Below are 21,907 nucleotides of genomic sequence, written 5' to 3'. Positions count from 1 at the left end.
AGACCCTTAACTGCCTACAAGCTCTTGAAGAGAATAGATAAAGTTAATAAAGGTATCTTATTTGTATGTAAAAGACGTATGATGTGAGTACATCACTACAGGGCATCGCACTTATTAGACCACTCGAACTATTAGCATGACTATAATTCTTGCATCTAGTATATTATTACTAGAAGTATTCTATAGGTTCTTGATAGTGTTAAGCGGCCTGGTCAGTATGGAGAAGGTTCTGGCGACGATGGCTGCCACCAGAAGAAAACCAAGTCTGTCCGCTTCTCAGAAAATATCATCAGTCAGGTGCACGTCCTCGAGGACTGGGCATACGAGAGTTGGATGTTTAGGAAAGAGGGAAAGAACTGGATTGCCGCTGGCGCATTTCGCCGCCGCTTTGGCAGAAGGTGCCGCGCGACCGAAGACTTGCTGAAGGCCGACAAGGTCTTTGACCTGCACAGGGAGAAAATATTTGCCCAGAGATTTATGGATTCTTCACTCACACGATGATTTCTTAATTGATTATCTGAATATAATGTTTTTTGTTTTAATAAACATATTCCTATAATTGTTTTTTATATCGTTAACAAACGGTGTGTGTGTGTGTACTCACCTAGTTGTACTCACCTAGTTGTGCTTGCGGGAGTTGAGCTCTGGCTCTTTGGTCCCGCCTCTCAACCGTCAATCAACAGGAGTACAGATTCCTGAGCCTACTGGGCTCTATCATATCTACACTTGAAACTGTGTATGGAGTCAGCCTCCACCACATCACTTCGTAATGCATTCCATTTGTCAACCACTCTGACACTAAAAAAGTTCTTTCTAATATCTCTGTGGCTCATTTGCGCGCTCAGTTTCCAAATGTGTTCCCTTGTGCTTGTGCCCCTTGTGTTAAATAGCCTGTCTTTATCTTCCCTATCAATTCCCTTGAGAATCTTGAATGTGGTGATCATGTCCTCCTAACTCTTCTGTTTTCCAGCGAAGTGAGGTTTAATTCCCGTAGTCTCTCCTCGTAGCTCATACCTCTCAGCTCGGGTACTAGTCTGGTGGCAAATCTTTGAACCTTTTCCAGTTTAGTCTTATCCTTGACTAGATATGAACTCTATGCTGGGGCTGCATACTCCAGGATTGGCCTGACATATGTGGTATACAAAGTTCTGAATGATTTTTTACACAAATTTCTGAATGCCGTTCGTATGTTGGCCAGCCTGGCATATGCCACTGATGTTATCCTCTTTTGATATTGTGTGTATGTGTGTGTGTGTGTGTGTGTGTGTGTGTGTGTGTGTGTGTGTGTGTGTGTGTGTGTGTGTGTGTGTGTGTGTGTGTGTGTGTGTGTGTGTGTGTGTGTGTGTGTGTGTGGGAAAAAATTAGTTAGTAACAGTTGATTGAAAGTTTGCGGGCCGCAAGAGCAGAGCTGAACCCCCACAAGCACAACTAGGTGAATACACACATTATATCCTCACTGCAACCATCTTCACTACACACACTATTCTGTAACCATCTTCACTCCACACACTATACTGTAACCATCTTCACTCCACACACTATACTATAACCATCTTCATTCCACACACTATAATGTAACCATCTTTATAACACACACTATACTGTTACCATCTTCACAACACACTATACTGTTACTATCTTCACAACACACACTATACTGTAACCATCTTCACAACACACACTATAATGTAACCATCTTCAATACACACACTATACTGTAACCATCTTCACAACACACACTATAATGTAACCGTCTTCACTACACACACTATACTGTAACCATCTTCACAACACACATTATAATGTAACCATCTTTACTACACACACTATACTGTAACCATCTTCACAACACACACACTATAATGTAACCATCTTCACTACACACACTATACTGTAACCATCTTCACAACACACACTATAATGTAACCATCTTCACTACATACACATTACTGTAACCATCTTCACTACATACACAATACTGTAACCGTCTTCATACAATACTGTAATCATCTTCACTACACACACACACACTATACTGTAACTATCTTCACAGTAACCATCTTCACTACACACTATCATCACTACACACTATCTTCATTACACACTATTTTTTACTGTAACCATCTTCACTACACACTATCTTCACTGTAACCATCTTCACTACACACAAAAACTTCACTATAATCATTTTCAGTACACACAATAACTTCACTGTAATCATTTTCAGTACACACAATATCTTCACTGTAATCATCTTCATTATACAATAGTTTCATCACTGCAACTTTACAACACAGTCGTCAACGGTGTCGATCTTCACTACAAATGACTATCATCACTAACAATAGTTACTACGCACTATCGCATTATCTTCACCACAGTAATCGTCTTAACTAATGACAACCCTCATCATTGTAACCGTATTTACTTCACACAACCTGAAACACTGTAACCATCTACACTGTAACGACCAGCCTCGTAACTGTAGCCATCTTCCCTAAATACTTAAATTCTCATCACCACCACCACACAACACCCACCACCATCACTACACATCACCACCACACAACACCTACCGTCAGTACAGAACACCACCACACAACAACTATCCTGACTACACATCACCTCCACACAACACCTACCATCACTACACATCACCACCACACAACACCTATCATCACTACACATCACCACCACACAATACCTACCATCACTACTCATCACCACCAAATAACACCCACCATCACTACACATCACCACCAAAAAACACCTACCGTCACTACACATCACCACCACACAACACCTACCGTCACTACACATCACCACCATACAACACCTACAATCACTACACATCATCATCTGAGAGTAGATATTATCCAAACACTAAACACCACAAGCTCATGTGAACAGGACATCATTAGCACCATATGGGAAGTTACCAAACAAAAGAACGTAATTTTAAAATCTAATCTAAGAGGATTCCAAATCCACACATACTACGTATGTGAGACCATTACCTGACTATGCAGCGACAGCAGGGAACCCACACCTTATGAAGTATAAAAAAAACATGGAAAAATGGTCAAAAGTTTGCCACAAGATTAATGCCATAATTAAGAGGCCTCAGCCTCGAGTCGAAGACAGGTTGAGAGAGAGAGAGAGACCCTTAACTGCCTACAAGTTCTTGAAGAGAATAGATAAAGTTAATAAAGGTATCTTATTTGTATGTAAAAGACGTATGATGTGAGTACATCACTACAGGGCATCGCACTTATTAGACCACTCGAACTATTAGCATGACTATAATTCTTGCATCTAGTATATTATTACTAGAAGTATTCTATAGGTTCTTGATAGTGTTAAGCGGCCTGGTCAGTATGGAGAAGGTTCTGGCGACGATGGCTGCCACCAGAAGAAAACCAAGTCTGTCCGCTTCTCAGAAAATATCATCAGTCAGGTGCACGTCCTCGAGGACTGGGCATACGAGAGTTGGATGTTTAGGAAAGAGGGAAAGAACTGGATTGCCGCTGGCGCATTTCGCCGCCGCTTTGGCAGAAGGTGCCGCGCGACCGAAGACTTGCTGAAGGCCGACAAGGTCTTTGACCTGCACAGGGAGAAAATATTTGCCCAGAGATTTATGGATTCTTCACTCACACGATGATTTCTTAATTGATTATCTGAATATAATGTTTTTTTGTTTTAATAAACATATTCCTATAATTGTTTTTTATATCGTTAACAAACGGTGTGTGTGTGTGTACTCACCTAGTTGTACTCACCTAGTTGTGCTTGCGGGAGTTGAGCTCTGGCTCTTTGGTCCCGCCTCTCAACCGTCAATCAACAGGAGTACAGATTCCTGAGCCTACTGGGCTCTATCATATCTACACTTGAAACTGTGTATGGAGTCAGCCTCCACCACATCACTTCCTAATGCATTCCATTTGTCAACCACTCTGACACTAAAAAAGTTCTTTCTAATATCTCTGTGGCTCATTTGCGCGCTCAGTTTCCAAATGTGTTCCCTTGTGCTTGTGCCCCTTGTGTTAAATAGCCTGTCTTTATCTTCCCTATCAATTCCCTTGAGAATCTTGAATGTGGTGATCATGTCCTCCTAACTCTTCTGTTTTCCAGCGAAGTGAGGTTTAATTCCCGTAGTCTCTCCTCGTAGCTCATACCTCTCAGCTCGGGTACTAGTCTGGTGGCAAATCTTTGAACCTTTTCCAGTTTAGTCTTATCCTTGACTAGATATGAACTCTATGCTGGGGCTGCATACTCCAGGATTGGCCTGACATATGTGGTATACAAAGTTCTGAATGATTTTTTACACAAATTTCTGAATGCCGTTCGTATGTTGGCCAGCCTGGCATATGCCACTGATGTTATCCTCTTTTGATATTGTGTGTATGTGTGTGTGTGTGTGTGTGTGTGTGTGTGTGTGTGTGTGTGTGTGTGTGTGTGTGTGTGTGTGTGTGTGTGTGTGTGTGTGTGTGTGTGTGTGTGGGAAAAAATTAGTTAGTAACAGTTGATTGAAAGTTTGCGGGCCGCAAGAGCAGAGCTGAACCCCCACAAGCACAACTAGGTGAATACACACATTATATCCTCACTGCAACCATCTTCACTACACACACTATTCTGTAACCATCTTCACTCCACACACTATACTGTAACCATCTTCACTCCACACACTATACTATAACCATCTTCATTCCACACACTATAATGTAACCCTCTTTATAACACACACTATACTGTTACCATCTTCACAACACACTATACTGTTACTATCTTCACAACACACACTATACTGTAACCATCTTCACAACACACACTATAATGTAACCATCTTCAATACACACACTATACTGTAACCATCTTCACAACACACACTATAATGTAACCGTCTTCACTACACACACTATACTGTAACCATCTTCACAACACACATTATAATGTAACCATCTTTACTACACACACTATACTGTAACCATCTTCACAACACACACACTATAATGTAACCATCTTCACTACACACACTATACTGTAACCATCTTCACAACACACACTATAATGTAACCATCTTCACTACATACACATTACTGAAACCATCTTCACTACATACACAATACTGTAACCGTCTTCATACAATACTGTAATCATCTTCACTACACACACACACACTATACTGTAACTATCTTCACAGTAACCATCTTCACTACACACTATCATCACTACACACTATCTTCATTACACACTATTTTTTACTGTAACCATCTTCACTACACACTATCTTCACTGTAACCATCTTCACTACACACAAAAACTTCACTATAATCATTTTCAGTACACACAATAACTTCACTGTAATCATTTTCAGTACACACAATATCTTCACTGTAATCATCTTCATTATACAATAGTTTCATCACTGCAACTTTACAACACAGTCGTCAACGGTGTCGATCTTCACTACAAATGACTATCATCACTAACAATAGTTACTACGCACTATCGCATTATCTTCACCACAGTAATCGTCTTAACTAATGACAACCCTCATCATTGTAACCGTATTTACTTCACACAACCTGAAACACTGTAACCATCTACACTGTAACGACCAGCCTCGTAACTGTAGCCATCTTCCCTAAATACTTAAATTCTCATCACCACCACCACACAACACCCACCACCATCACTACACATCACCACCACACAACACCTACCGTCAGTACAGAACACCACCACACAACAACTATCCTGACTACACATCACCTCCACACAACACCTACCATCACTACACATCACCACCACACAACACCTATCATCACTACACATCACCACCACACAATACCTACCATCACTACTCATCACCACCAAATAACACCCACCATCACTACACATCACCACCAAAAAACACCTACCGTCACTACACATCACCACCACACAACACCTACCGTCACTACACATCACCACCATACAACACCTACAATCACTACACATCATCATCTGAGAGTAGATATTATCCAAACACTAAACACCACAAGCTCATGTGAACAGGACATCATTAGCACCATATGGGAAGTTACCAAACAAAAGAACGTAATTTTAAAATCTAATCTAAGAGGATTCCAAATCCACACATACTACGTATGTGAGACCATTACCTGACTATGCAGCGACAGCAGGGAACCCACACCTTATGAAGTATAAAAAAAACATGGAAAAATGGTCAAAAGTTTGCCACAAGATTAATGCCATAATTAAGAGGCCTCAGCCTCGAGTCGAAGACAGGTTGAGAGAGAGAGAGAGACCCTTAACTGCCTACAAGTTCTTGAAGAGAATAGATAAAGTTAATAAAGGTATCTTATTTGTATGTAAAAGACGTATGATGTGAGTACATCACTACAGGGCATCGCACTTATTAGACCACTCGAACTATTAGCATGACTATAATTCTTGCATCTAGTATATTATTACTAGAAGTATTCTATAGGTTCTTGATAGTGTTAAGCGGCCTGGTCAGTATGGAGAAGGTTCTGGCGACGATGGCTGCCACCAGAAGAAAACCAAGTCTGTCCGCTTCTCAGAAAATATCATCAGTCAGGTGCACGTCCTCGAGGACTGGGCATACGAGAGTTGGATGTTTAGGAAAGAGGGAAAGAACTGGATTGCCGCTGGCGCATTTCGCCGCCGCTTTGGCAGAAGGTGCCGCGCGACCGAAGACTTGCTGAAGGCCGACAAGGTCTTTGACCTCCACAGGGAGAAAATATTTGCCCAGAGATTTATGGATTCTTCACTCACACGATGATTTCTTAATTGATTATCTGAATATAATGTTTTTTGTTTTAATAAACATATTCCTATAATTGTTTTTTATATCGTTAACAAACGGTGTGTGTGTGTGTACTCACCTAGTTGTACTCACCTAGTTGTGCTTGCGGGAGTTGAGCTCTGGCTCTTTGGTCCCGCCTCTCAACCGTCAATCAACAGGAGTACAGATTCCTGAGCCTACTGGGCTCTATCATATCTACACTTGAAACTGTGTATGGAGTCAGCCTCCACCACATCACTTCCTAATGCATTCCATTTGTCAACCACTCTGACACTAAAAAAGTTCTTTCTAATATCTCTGTGGCTCATTTGCGCGCTCAGTTTCCAAATGTGTTCCCTTGTGCTTGTGCCCCTTGTGTTAAATAGCCTGTCTTTATCTTCCCTATCAATTCCCTTGAGAATCTTGAATGTGGTGATCATGTCCTCCTAACTCTTCTGTTTTCCAGCGAAGTGAGGTTTAATTCCCGTAGTCTCTCCTCGTAGCTCATACCTCTCAGCTCGGGTACTAGTCTGGTGGCAAATCTTTGAACCTTTTCCAGTTTAGTCTTATCCTTGACTAGATATGAACTCTATGCTGGGGCTGCATACTCCAGGATTGGCCTGACATATGTGGTATACAAAGTTCTGAATGATTTTTTACACAAATTTCTGAATGCCGTTCGTATGTTGGCCAGCCTGGCATATGCCACTGATGTTATCCTCTTTTGATATTGTGTGTATGTGTGTGTGTGTGTGTGTGTGTGTGTGTGTGTGTGTGTGTGTGTGTGTGTGTGTGTGTGTGTGTGTGTGTGTGTGTGTGTGTGTGTGTGTGTGTGGGAAAAAATTAGTTAGTAACAGTTGATTGAAAGTTTGCGGGCCGCAAGAGCAGAGCTGAACCCCCACAAGCACAACTAGGTGAATACACACATTATATCCTCACTGCAACCATCTTCACTACACACACTATTCTGTAACCATCTTCACTCCACACACTATACTGTAACCATCTTCACTCCACACACTATACTATAACCATCTTCATTCCACACACTATAATGTAACCCTCTTTATAACACACACTATACTGTTACCATCTTCACAACACACTATACTGTTACTATCTTCACAACACACACTATACTGTAACCATCTTCACAACACACACTATAATGTAACCATCTTCAATACACACACTATACTGTAACCATCTTCACAACACACACTATAATGTAACCGTCTTCACTACACACACTATACTGTAACCATCTTCACAACACACATTATAATGTAACCATCTTTACTACACACACTATACTGTAACCATCTTCACAACACACACACTATAATGTAACCATCTTCACTACACACACTATACTGTAACCATCTTCACAACACACACTATAATGTAACCATCTTCACTACATACACATTACTGAAACCATCTTCACTACATACACAATACTGTAACCGTCTTCATACAATACTGTAATCATCTTCACTACACACACACACACTATACTGTAACTATCTTCACAGTAACCATCTTCACTACACACTATCATCACTACACACTATCTTCATTACACACTATTTTTTACTGTAACCATCTTCACTACACACTATCTTCACTGTAACCATCTTCACTACACACAAAAACTTCACTATAATCATTTTCAGTACACACAATAACTTCACTGTAATCATTTTCAGTACACACAATATCTTCACTGTAATCATCTTCATTATACAATAGTTTCATCACTGCAACTTTACAACACAGTCGTCAACGGTGTCGATCTTCACTACAAATGACTATCATCACTAACAATAGTTACTACGCACTATCGCATTATCTTCACCACAGTAATCGTCTTAACTAATGACAACCCTCATCATTGTAACCGTATTTACTTCACACAACCTGAAACACTGTAACCATCTACACTGTAACGACCAGCCTCGTAACTGTAGCCATCTTCCCTAAATACTTAAATTCTCATCACCACCACCACACAACACCCACCACCATCACTACACATCACCACCACACAACACCTACCGTCAGTACAGAACACCACCACACAACAACTATCCTGACTACACATCACCTCCACACAACACCTACCATCACTACACATCACCACCACACAACACCTATCATCACTACACATCACCACCACACAATACCTACCATCACTACTCATCACCACCAAATAACACCCACCATCACTACACATCACCACCAAAAAACACCTACCGTCACTACACATCACCACCACACAACACCTACCGTCACTACACATCACCACCATACAACACCTACAATCACTACACATCATCATCTGAGAGTAGATATTATCCAAACACTAAACACCACAAGCTCATGTGAACAGGACATCATTAGCACCATATGGGAAGTTACCAAACAAAAGAACGTAATTTTAAAATCTAATCTAAGAGGATTCCAAATCCACACATACTACGTATGTGAGACCATTACCTGACTATGCAGCGACAGCAGGGAACCCACACCTTATGAAGTATAAAAAAAACATGGAAAAATGGTCAAAAGTTTGCCACAAGATTAATGCCATAATTAAGAGGCCTCAGCCTCGAGTCGAAGACAGGTTGAGAGAGAGAGAGAGACCCTTAACTGCCTACAAGCTCTTGAAGAGAATAGATAAAGTTAATAAAGGTATCTTATTTGTATGTAAAAGACGTATGATGTGAGTACATCACTACAGGGCATCGCACTTATTAGACCACTCGAACTATTAGCATGACTATAATTCTTGCATCTAGTATATTATTACTAGAAGTATTCTATAGGTTCTTGATAGTGTGAAGCGGCCTGGTCAGTATGGAGAAGGTTCTGGCGACGATGGCTGCCAGCAGAAGAAAACCAATTCAGTCCGCTTCTCAGAAAATATCATCAGTCAGGTGCACGTCCTCGAGGACTGGGCATACGAGAGTTGGATGTTTTGGAAAGAGGGAAAGAACTGGATTGCCGCCGGCGCATTTCGCCGCCGCTTTGGCAGAAGGTGCCGCGCGACCGAAGACTTGCTGAAGGCCGACAAGGTCTTTGACCTCCTGCACAGGGAGAAAATATTTGCCCAGAGATTTATGGATTCTTCACTCACACGATGATTTCTTAATTGATTATCTGAATATAATGTTTTTTGTTTTAATAAACATATTCCTATAATTGTTTTTTATATCGTTAACAAACGGTGTGTGTGTGTGTGTGTGTGTGTGTACTCACCTAGTTGTACTCACCTAGTAGTGCTTGCGGGGGTTGAGCTCTGGCTCTTTGGTCCCGCCTCTCAACCGTCAATCAACAGGAGTACAGATTCCTGAGCCTATTGGGCTCTATCATATCTACACTTAAAACTGTGTATGGAGTCAGCCTCCACCACATCACTTCGTAATGCATTCCATTTGTCAACCACTCTGACACTAAAAAAGTTCTTTCTAATATCTCTGTGGCTCATTTGCGCGCTCAGTTTCCAAATGTGTTCCCTTGTGCGTGTGCCCCTTGTGTTAAATAGCCTGTCTTTATCTACCCTATCAATTCCCTTGAGAATCTTGAATGTGGTGATCATGTCCTCCTAACTATTCTGCTTTCCAGCGAAGTGAGGTTTAATTCCCGTAGTCTCTCCTCGTAGTTCATACCTCTCAGCTCGGGTACTAGTCTGGTGGCAAATCTTTGAACCTTTTCCAGTTTAGTCTTATCCTTCACTAGATATGAACTCTATGCTGGGGCTGCATACTCCAGGATTGGCCTGACATATGTGGTATACATAGTTCTGAATGATTTTTTACACAAATTTCTAAATGCCGTTCGTATGTTGGCCAGCCTGGCATATGCCACTGATGTTATCCTCTTTTGATATTGTGTGTATGTGTGTGTGTGTGTGTGTGTGTGTGTGTGTGTGTGTGTGTGTGTGTGTGTGTGTGTGTGTGTGTGTGTGTGTGTGTGTGTGTGTGTGTGTGTGTGTGTGTGTGTGATTGTGTGTGTGTGTGTGTGTGTGTGTGTGTGTGTGTGTGTGTGTGTGTGTGTGTGTGTGTGTGTGGGTGGGGGAAAAAATTAGTTAGTAACAGTTGATTGAAAGTTTGCGGGCCGCAAGAGCAGAGCTGAACCCCCGCAAGCACAACTAGGTGAATACACACATTATATCCTCACTGCAACCATCTTCACTACACACACTATTCTGTAACCATCTTCACTCCACTCACTATACTGTAACCATCTTCACTCCACACACTATACTATAACCATCTTCACTCCACACACTATAATGTAACCATCTTTATAACACACACTATACTGTTACCATCTTCACAACACACTATACTGTTACTATCTTCACAACACACACTATACTGTAACCATCTTCACAACACACACTATAATGTAACCATCTTCACTACACACACATTACTGTAACCATCTTCACTACATACACAATACTGTAACCGTCTTCACACAATACTGTAATCAGCTTCACTACACACACACACACACACACTATACTGTAACTATCTTCACAGTAACCATCTTCACTACACACTATCATCACTACACACTATCTTCATTACACACTATTTTTTACTGTAACCATCTTCACTACACACTATCTTCACTGTAACCATCTTCACTACACACAAAAACTTCACTATAATCATTTTCAGTACACACAATAACTTCACTGTAATCATTTTCAGTACACACAATATCTTCACTGTAATCATCTTCATTATACAATAGTTTCATCACTGCAACTTTACAACACAGTCGTCAACGGTGTCGATCTTCACTACAAATGACTATCATCACTAACCATAGTTACTACGCACTATCGCATTATCTTCACCACAGTAATCGTCTTAACTAATGACAACCCTCATCATTGTAACCGTATTTACTTCACACAACCTGAAACCCTGTAACCATCTACACTGTAACGACCAGCCTCGTAACTGTAGCCATCTTCCCTAAATACTTAAATTCTCATCACCACCACCACACAACACCCACCACCATCACTACACATCACCACCACACAACACCTACCGTCAGTACAGAACACCACCACACAACAACTATCCTGACTACACATCACCACCACACAACACCTACCGTCACTATACATCACCACCACACAACACCTATCATCACTACACATCACCACCACACAATACCTACCATCACTACTCATCACCACCAAACAACACCCACCATCACTACACATCACCACCAAAAAACACCTACCGTCACTACACATCACCACCACACAACACCTACCGTCACTACACATCATCATCTGAGAGTAGAAATTATCCAAACACTAAACACCACAAGCTCATGTGAACAGGACATCATTAGCACCATATGGGAAGTTACCAAACAAAAGAACGTAAATTTAAAATCTAATCTAAGAGGATTCCAAATCCACACATACTACGTATGTGAGACCATTACCTGAGTATGCAGAGACAGCAGGGAACCCACACCTTATGAAGCATAAAAAAACATGGAAAAATGGTCGAAAGTTTGCCACAAGATTAATTCCATAATTAAGAGGCCTCAGCCTCGAGTCGAAGACAGGTTGAGAGAGAGAGAGAGAGAGAGAGAGAGAGAGAGAGAGAGAGAGAGAGAGAGAGAGAGAGAGAGATAGAGAGAGAGAGAGAGAGAGAGAGAGAGAGAGAGAGAGAGAGAGAGAGAGAGAGAGAGAGAGAGAGAGAGAGAGAGAGAGAGAGAGAGAGAGAGAGAGAGAGAGAGAGAGAGAGACCCTTAACTGCCTACAAGCTCTTGAAGAGAATAGATAAAGTTAATAAAGATATCTTATTTGTATGTAAAAGACGTATGATGTGAGTACATCACTACAGGGCATCGCACTTATTAGACCACTCGAACTATTAGCATGACTATAATTCTTGCATCTAGTATATTATTACTAGAAGTATTCTATAGGTTCTTGATAGTGTAAAGCGGCCTGGTCAGTATGGAGAAGGTTCTGGCGACGATGGCTGCCACCAGAAGAAAACCAAGTCTGTCCGCTTCTCAGAAAATATCATCAGTCAGGTGCACGTCCTCGAGGACTGGGCATACGAGAGTTGGGTGTTTAGGAAAGAGGGAAAGAACTGGATTGCCGCCGGCGCATTTCGCCGCCGCTTTGGCAGAAGGTGCCTCGCGACCGAAGACTTGCTGAAGGCCGACAAGGTCTTTGACCTCCTGCACAGGGAGAAAATATTTGCCCAGAGATTTATGGATTCTTCACTCACACGATGATTTCTTAATTGATTATCTGAATATAATGTTTTTTGTTTTAATAAACATATTCCTATAATTGTTTTTTATATCGTTAACAAACGGTGTGTGTGTGTGTGTGTACTCACCTAGTTGTACTCACCTAGTTGTGCTTGCGGGGGTTGAGCTCTGGCTCTTTGGTCCTGCCTTTCAACCGTCAATCAACAGGAGTACAGATTCCTGAGCCTATTGGGCTCTATCATATCTACACTTGAAACTGTGTATGGAGTCAGCCTCCACCACATCACACCCTAATGCATTCCATTTGTCAACCACTCTGACACTAAAAAAGTTCTTTCTAATATCTCTGTGGGTCATTTGCGCGCTCAGTTTCCAAATGTGTTCCGTTGTGCGTGTGCCCCTTGTGTTAAATAGCCTGTCTTTATCTACCCTATCAATTCCCTTGAGAATCTTGAATGTGGTGATCATGTCCTCCTAACTCTTCTGTTGTCCAGCGAAGTGAGGTTTAATTCCCGTAGTCTCTCCACGTAGCTCATACCTCTCAGCTCGGGTACTAGTCTGGTGGCAAATCTTTGAACCTTTTCCAGTTTAGTCTTATCATTGACTAGATATGAACTCTATGCTGGGGCTGCATACTCCAGGATTGACCTGACATATGTGGTATACAAAGTTCTGAATGATTTTTTACACAAATTTCTGAATGCCGTTCGTATGTTGGCCAGCCTGGCATATGCCACTGATGTTATCCTCTTTTGATATTGTGGGTATGTGTGTGTGTGTGTGTGTGTGTGTGTGTGTGTGTGTGTGTGTGTGTGTGTGTGTGTGTGTGTGTGTGTGTGTGTGTGTGTGTGTGTGTGTGTGTGTGTGTGTGTGTGTGTATGTGTGTGTGTGTGGGGGAAAAAATTAGTTAGTAACAGTTGATTGAAAGTTTGCAGGCCGCAAGAGCAGAGCTGAACCCCCGCAAGCACAACTAGGTGAATACACACATTATATCCTCACTGCAACCATCTTCACTACACACACTATTCTGTAACCATCTTCACTCCACACACTATACTGTAACCATCTTCACTCCACACACTATACTATAACCATCTTCACTCCACACACTATAATGTAACCATCTTTATAACACACACTATACTGTTACCATCTTCACAACACACACTATACTGTTACCATCTTCACAACACACACTATACTGTAACCATCTTCATAACACACACTATAATGTAGCCATCTTCAATACACACACTATACTGTAACCATCTTCACAACACACACTATAATGTAACCGTCTTCACTACACACACTATACTGTAACCATCTTCATAACACACATTATAATGTAACCATCTTTACTACACACACTATACTGTAACCATCTTCACAACACACACACTATAATGTAACCATCTTCACTACACACACTATACTGTAACCATCTTCACAACACCCACTATAATGTAACCATCTTCACTACATACACATTACTGTAACCATCTTCACTACATACACAATACTGTAACCGTCTTCACACAATACTGTAATCATCTTCACTACACACACACACACACACACTATACTGTAACTATCTTCACAGTAACCATCTTCACTACACACTATCATCACTACACACTATCTTCATTACACACTATTTTTTACTGTAACCATCTTCAATACACACTATCTTCACTGTAACCATCTTCACTACACACAAAAACTTCACTATAATCATTTTCAGTACACACAATAACTTCACTGTAATCATTTTCAGTACACACAATATCTTCACTGTAATCATCTTCATTATACAATAGTTTCATCACTGCAACTTTACAACACAGTCGTCAACGGTGTCGATCTTCACTACAAATGACTATCATCACTAACAATAGTTACTACGCACTATCGCATTATCTTCACCACAGTAATCGTCTTAACTAATGACAACCCTCATCATTGTAACCGTATTTACTTCACACAACCTGAAACACTGTAACCATCTACACTGTAACGACCAGCCTCGTAACTGTAGCCATCTTCCCTAAATACTTAAATTCTCATCACCACCACCACACAACACCCACCACCATCACTACACATCACCACCACACAACACCTACCGTCAGTACAGAACACCACCACACAACACCTATCATCACTACACATCACCACCACACAATACCTACCATCACTACTCATCACCACCAAACAACACCCACCATCACTACACATCACCACCAAAAAACACCTACCGTCACTACACATCACCACCACACAACACCTACCGTCACTACACATCACCACCACACAACACCTACAATCACTACACATCACCACCACACAACACCTACCGTCACTACACATCACCACCATACAACACCTACAATCACTACACATCATCATCTGAGAGTAGATATTATCCAAACACTAAACACCACAAGCTCATGTGAACAGGACATCATTAGCACCATATGGGAAGTTACCAAACAAAAGAACGTAATTTTAAAATCTAATCTAAGAGGATTCCAAATCCACACATACTACGTATGTGAGACCATTACCTGACTATGCAGCGACAGCAGGGAACCCACACCTTATGAAGTATAAAAAAAACATGGAAAAATGGTCAAAAGTTTGCCACAAGATTAATGCCATAATTAAGAGGCCTCAGCCTCGAGTCGAAGACAGGTTGAGAGAGAGAGAGAGACCCTTAACTGCCTACAAGTTCTTGAAGAGAATAGATAAAGTTAATAAAGGTATCTTATTTGTATGTAAAAGACGTATGATGTGAGTACATCACTACAGGGCATCGCACTTATTAGACCACTCGAACTATTAGCATGACTATAATTCTTGCATCTAGTATATTATTACTAGAAGTATTCTATAGGTTCTTGATAGTGTTAAGCGGCCTGGTCAGTATGGAGAAGGTTCTGGCGACGATGGCTGCCACCAGAAGAAAACCAAGTCTGTCCGCTTCTCAGAAAATATCATCAGTCAGGTGCACGTCCTCGAGGACTGGGCATACGAGAGTTGGATGTTTAGGAAAGAGGGAAAGAACTGGATTGCCGCTGGCGCATTTCGCCGCCGCTTTGGCAGAAGGTGCCGCGCGACCGAAGACTTGCTGAAGGCTGACAAGGTCTTTGACCTGCACAGGGAGAAAATATTTGCCCAGAGATTTATGGATTCTTCACTCACACGATGATTTCTTAATTGATTATCTGAATATAATGTTTTTTGTTTTAATAAACATATTCCTATAATTGTTTTTTATATCGTTAACAAACGGTGTGTGTGTGTGTACTCACCTAGTTGTACTCACCTAGTTGTGCTTGCGGGAGTTGAGCTCTGGCTCTTTGGTCCCGCCTCTCAACCGTCAATCAACAGGAGTACAGATTCCTGAGCCTACTGGGCTCTATCATATCTACACTTGAAACTGTGTATGGAGTCAGCCTCCACCACATCACTTCCTAATGCATTCCATTTGTCAACCACTCTGACACTAAAAAAGTTCTTTCTAATATCTCTGTGGCTCATTTGCGCGCTCAGTTTCCAAATGTGTTCCCTTGTGCTTGTGCCCCTTGTGTTAAATAGCCTGTCTTTATCTTCCCTATCAATTCCCTTGAGAATCTTGAATGTGGTGATCATGTCCTCCTAACTCTTCTGTTTTCCAGCGAAGTGAGGTTTAATTCCCGTAGTCTCTCCTCGTAGCTCATACCTCTCAGCTCGGGTACTAGTCTGGTGGCAAATCTTTGAACCTTTTCCAGTTTAGTCTTATCCTTGACTAGATATGAACTCTATGCTGGGGCTGCATACTCCAGGATTGGCCTGACATATGTGGTATACAAAGTTCTGAATGATTTTTTACACAAATTTCTGAATGCCGTTCGTATGTTGGCCAGCCTGGCATATGCCACTGATGTTATCCTCTTTTGATATTGTGTGTATGTGTGTGTGTGTGTGTGTGTGTGTGTGTGTGTGTGTGTGTGTGTGTGTGTGTGTGTGTGTGTGTGTGTGTGTGTGTGTGTGTGTGTGTGGGAAAAAATTAGTTAGTAACAGTTGATTGAAAGTTTGCGGGCCGCAAGAGCAGAGCTGAACCCCCACAAGCACAACTAGGTGAATACACACATTATATCCTCACTGCAACCATCTTCACTACACACACTATTCTGTAACCATCTTCACTCCACACACTATACTGTAACCATCTTCACTCCACACACTATACTATAACCATCTTCATTCCACACACTATAATGTAACCCTCTTTATAACACACACTATACTGTTACCATCTTCACAACACACTATACTGTTACTATCTTCACAACACACACTATACTGTAACCATCTTCACAACACACACTATAATGTAACCATCTTCAATACACACACTATACTGTAACCATCTTCACAACACACACTATAATGTAACCGTCTTCACTACACACACTATACTGTAACCATCTTCACAACACACATTATAATGTAACCATCTTTACTACACACACTATACTGTAACCATCTTCACAACACACACACTATAATGTAACCATCTTCACTACACACACTATACTGTAACCATCTTCACAACACACACTATAATGTAACCATCTTCACTACATACACATTACTGAAACCATCTTCACTACATACACAATACTGTAACCGTCTTCATACAATACTGTAATCATCTTCACTACACACACACACACTATACTGTAACTATCTTCACAGTAACCATCTTCACTACACACTATCATCACTACACACTATCTTCATTACACACTATTTTTTACTGTAACCATCTTCACTACACACTATCTTCACTGTAACCATCTTCACTACACACAAAAACTTCACTATAATCATTTTCAGTACACACAATAACTTCACTGTAATCATTTTCAGTACACACAATATCTTCACTGTAATCATCTTCATTATACAATAGTTTCATCACTGCAACTTTACAACACAGTCGTCAACGGTGTCGATCTTCACTACAAATGACTATCATCACTAACAATAGTTACTACGCACTATCGCATTATCTTCACCACAGTAATCGTCTTAACTAATGACAACCCTCATCATTGTAACCGTATTTACTTCACACAACCTGAAACACTGTAACCATCTACACTGTAACGACCAGCCTCGTAACTGTAGCCATCTTCCCTAAATACTTAAATTCTCATCACCACCACCACACAACACCCACCACCATCACTACACATCACCACCACACAACACCTACCGTCAGTACAGAACACCACCACACAACAACTATCCTGACTACACATCACCTCCACACAACACCTACCATCACTACACATCACCACCACACAACACCTATCATCACTACACATCACCACCACACAATACCTACCATCACTACTCATCACCACCAAATAACACCCACCATCACTACACATCACCACCAAAAAACACCTACCGTCACTACACATCACCACCACACAACACCTACCGTCACTACACATCACCACCATACAACACCTACAATCACTACACATCATCATCTGAGAGTAGATATTATCCAAACACTAAACACCACAAGCTCATGTGAACAGGACATCATTAGCACCATATGGGAAGTTACCAAACAAAAGAACGTAATTTTAAAATCTAATCTAAGAGGATTCCAAATCCACACATACTACGTATGTGAGACCATTACCTGACTATGCAGCGACAGCAGGGAACCCACACCTTATGAAGTATAAAAAAAACATGGAAAAATGGTCAAAAGTTTGCCACAAGATTAATGCCATAATTAAGAGGCCTCAGCCTCGAGTCGAAGACAGGTTGAGAGAGAGAGAGAGACCCTTAACTGCCTACAAGCTCTTGAAGAGAATAGATAAAGTTAATAAAGGTATCTTATTTGTATGTAAAAGACGTATGATGTGAGTACATCACTACAGGGCATCGCACTTATTAGACCACTCGAACTATTAGCATGACTATAATTCTTGCATCTAGTATATTATTACTAGAAGTATTCTATAGGTTCTTGATAGTGTGAAGCGGCCTGGTCAGTATGGAGAAGGTTCTGGCGACGATGGCTGCCAGCAGAAGAAAACCAATTCAGTCCGCTTCTCAGAAAATATCATCAGTCAGGTGCACGTCCTCGAGGACTGGGCATACGAGAGTTGGATGTTTTGGAAAGAGGGAAAGAACTGGATTGCCGCCGGCGCATTTCGCCGCCGCTTTGGCAGAAGGTGCCGCGCGACCGAAGACTTGCTGAAGGCCGACAAGGTCTTTGACCTCCTGCACAGGGAGAAAATATTTGCCCAGAGATTTATGGATTCTTCACTCACACGATGATTTCTTAATTGATTATCTGAATATAATGTTTTTTGTTTTAATAAACATATTCCTATAATTGTTTTTTATATCGTTAACAAACGGTGTGTGTGTGTGTGTGTGTGTGTGTGTACTCACCTAGTTGTACTCACCTAGTAGTGCTTGCGGGGGTTGAGCTCTGGCTCTTTGGTCCCGCCTCTCAACCGTCAATCAACAGGAGTACAGATTCCTGAGCCTATTGGGCTCTATCATATCTACACTTAAAACTGTGTATGGAGTCAGCCTCCACCACATCACTTCGTAATGCATTCCATTTGTCAACCACTCTGACACTAAAAAAGTTCTTTCTAATATCTCTGTGGCTCATTTGCGCGCTCAGTTTCCAAATGTGTTCCCTTGTGCGTGTGCCCCTTGTGTTAAATAGCCTGTCTTTATCTACCCTATCAATTCCCTTGAGAATCTTGAATGTGGTGATCATGTCCTCCTAACTATTCTGCTTTCCAGCGAAGTGAGGTTTAATTCCCGTAGTCTCTCCTCGTAGTTCATACCTCTCAGCTCGGGTACTAGTCTGGTGGCAAATCTTTGAACCTTTTCCAGTTTAGTCTTATCCTTCACTAGATATGAACTCTATGCTGGGGCTGCATACTCCAGGATTGGCCTGACATATGTGGTATACATAGTTCTGAATGATTTTTTACACAAATTTCTAAATGCCGTTCGTATGTTGGCCAGCCTGGCATATGCCACTGATGTTATCCTCTTTTGATATTGTGTGTATGTGTGTGTGTGTGTGTGTGTGTGTGTGTGTGTGTGTGTGTGTGTGTGTGTGTGTGTGTGTGTGTGTGTGTGTGTGTGTGTGTGTGTGTGTGTGTGATTGTGTGTGTGTGTGTGTGTGTGTGTGTGTGTGTGTGTGTGTGTGTGTGTGTGTGTGTGTGGGTGGGGGAAAAAATTAGTTAGTAACAGTTGATTGAAAGTTTGCGGGCCGCAAGAGCAGAGCTGAACCCCCGCAAGCACAACTAGGTGAATACACACATTATATCCTCACTGCAACCATCTTCACTACACACACTATTCTGTAACCATCTTCACTCCACTCACTATACTGTAACCATCTTCACTCCACACACTATACTATAACCATCTTCACTCCACACACTATAATGTAACCATCTTTATAACACACACTATACTGTTACCATCTTCACAACACACTATACTGTTACTATCTTCACAACACACACTATACTGTAACCATCTTCACAACACACACTATAATGTAACCATCTTCACTACACACACATTACTGTAACCATCTTCACTACATACACAATACTGTAACCGTCTTCACACAATACTGTAATCAGCTTCACTACACACACACACACACACACTATACTGTAACTATCTTCACAGTAACCATCTTCACTACACACTATCATCACTACACACTATCTTCATTACACACTATTTTTTACTGTAACCATCTTCACTACACACTATCTTCACTGTAACCATCTTCACTACACACAAAAACTTCACTATAATCATTTTCAGTACACACAATAACTTCACTGTAATCATTTTCAGTACACACAATATCTTCACTGTAATCATCTTCATTATACAATAGTTTCATCACTGCAACTTTACAACACAGTCGTCAACGGTGTCGATCTTCACTACAAATGACTATCATCACTAACCATAGTTACTACGCACTATCGCATTATCTTCACCACAGTAATCGTCTTAACTAATGACAACCCTCATCATTGTAACCGTATTTACTTCACACAACCTGAAACCCTGTAACCATCTACACTGTAACGACCAGCCTCGTAACTGTAGCCATCTTCCCTAAATACTTAAATTCTCATCACCACCACCACACAACACCCACCACCATCACTACACATCACCACCACACAACACCTACCGTCAGTACAGAACACCACCACACAACAACTATCCTGACTACACATCACCACCACACAACACCTACCGTCACTATACATCACCACCACACAACACCTATCATCACTACACATCACCACCACACAATACCTACCATCACTACTCATCACCACCAAACAACACCCACCATCACTACACATCACCACCAAAAAACACCTACCGTCACTACACATCACCACCACACAACACCTACCGTCACTACACATCATCATCTGAGAGTAGAAATTATCCAAACACTAAACACCACAAGCTCATGTGAACAGGACATCATTAGCACCATATGGGAAGTTACCAAACAAAAGAACGTAAATTTAAAATCTAATCTAAGAGGATTCCAAATCCACACATACTACGTATGTGAGACCATTACCTGAGTATGCAGAGACAGCAGGGAACCCACACCTTATGAAGCATAAAAAAACATGGAAAAATGGTCGAAAGTTTGCCACAAGATTAATTCCATAATTAAGAGGCCTCAGCCTCGAGTCGAAGACAGGTTGAGAGAGAGAGAGAGAGAGA

Source organism: Procambarus clarkii, chromosome 53 (genome assembly GCF_040958095.1).
Source record: "Procambarus clarkii isolate CNS0578487 chromosome 53, FALCON_Pclarkii_2.0, whole genome shotgun sequence".
Lineage (NCBI taxonomy): Eukaryota > Metazoa > Arthropoda > Malacostraca > Decapoda > Cambaridae > Procambarus > Procambarus clarkii.
The sequence above is the reverse complement of the archived record's forward strand: the minus strand, read 5'-3'. Positions refer to the sequence as shown.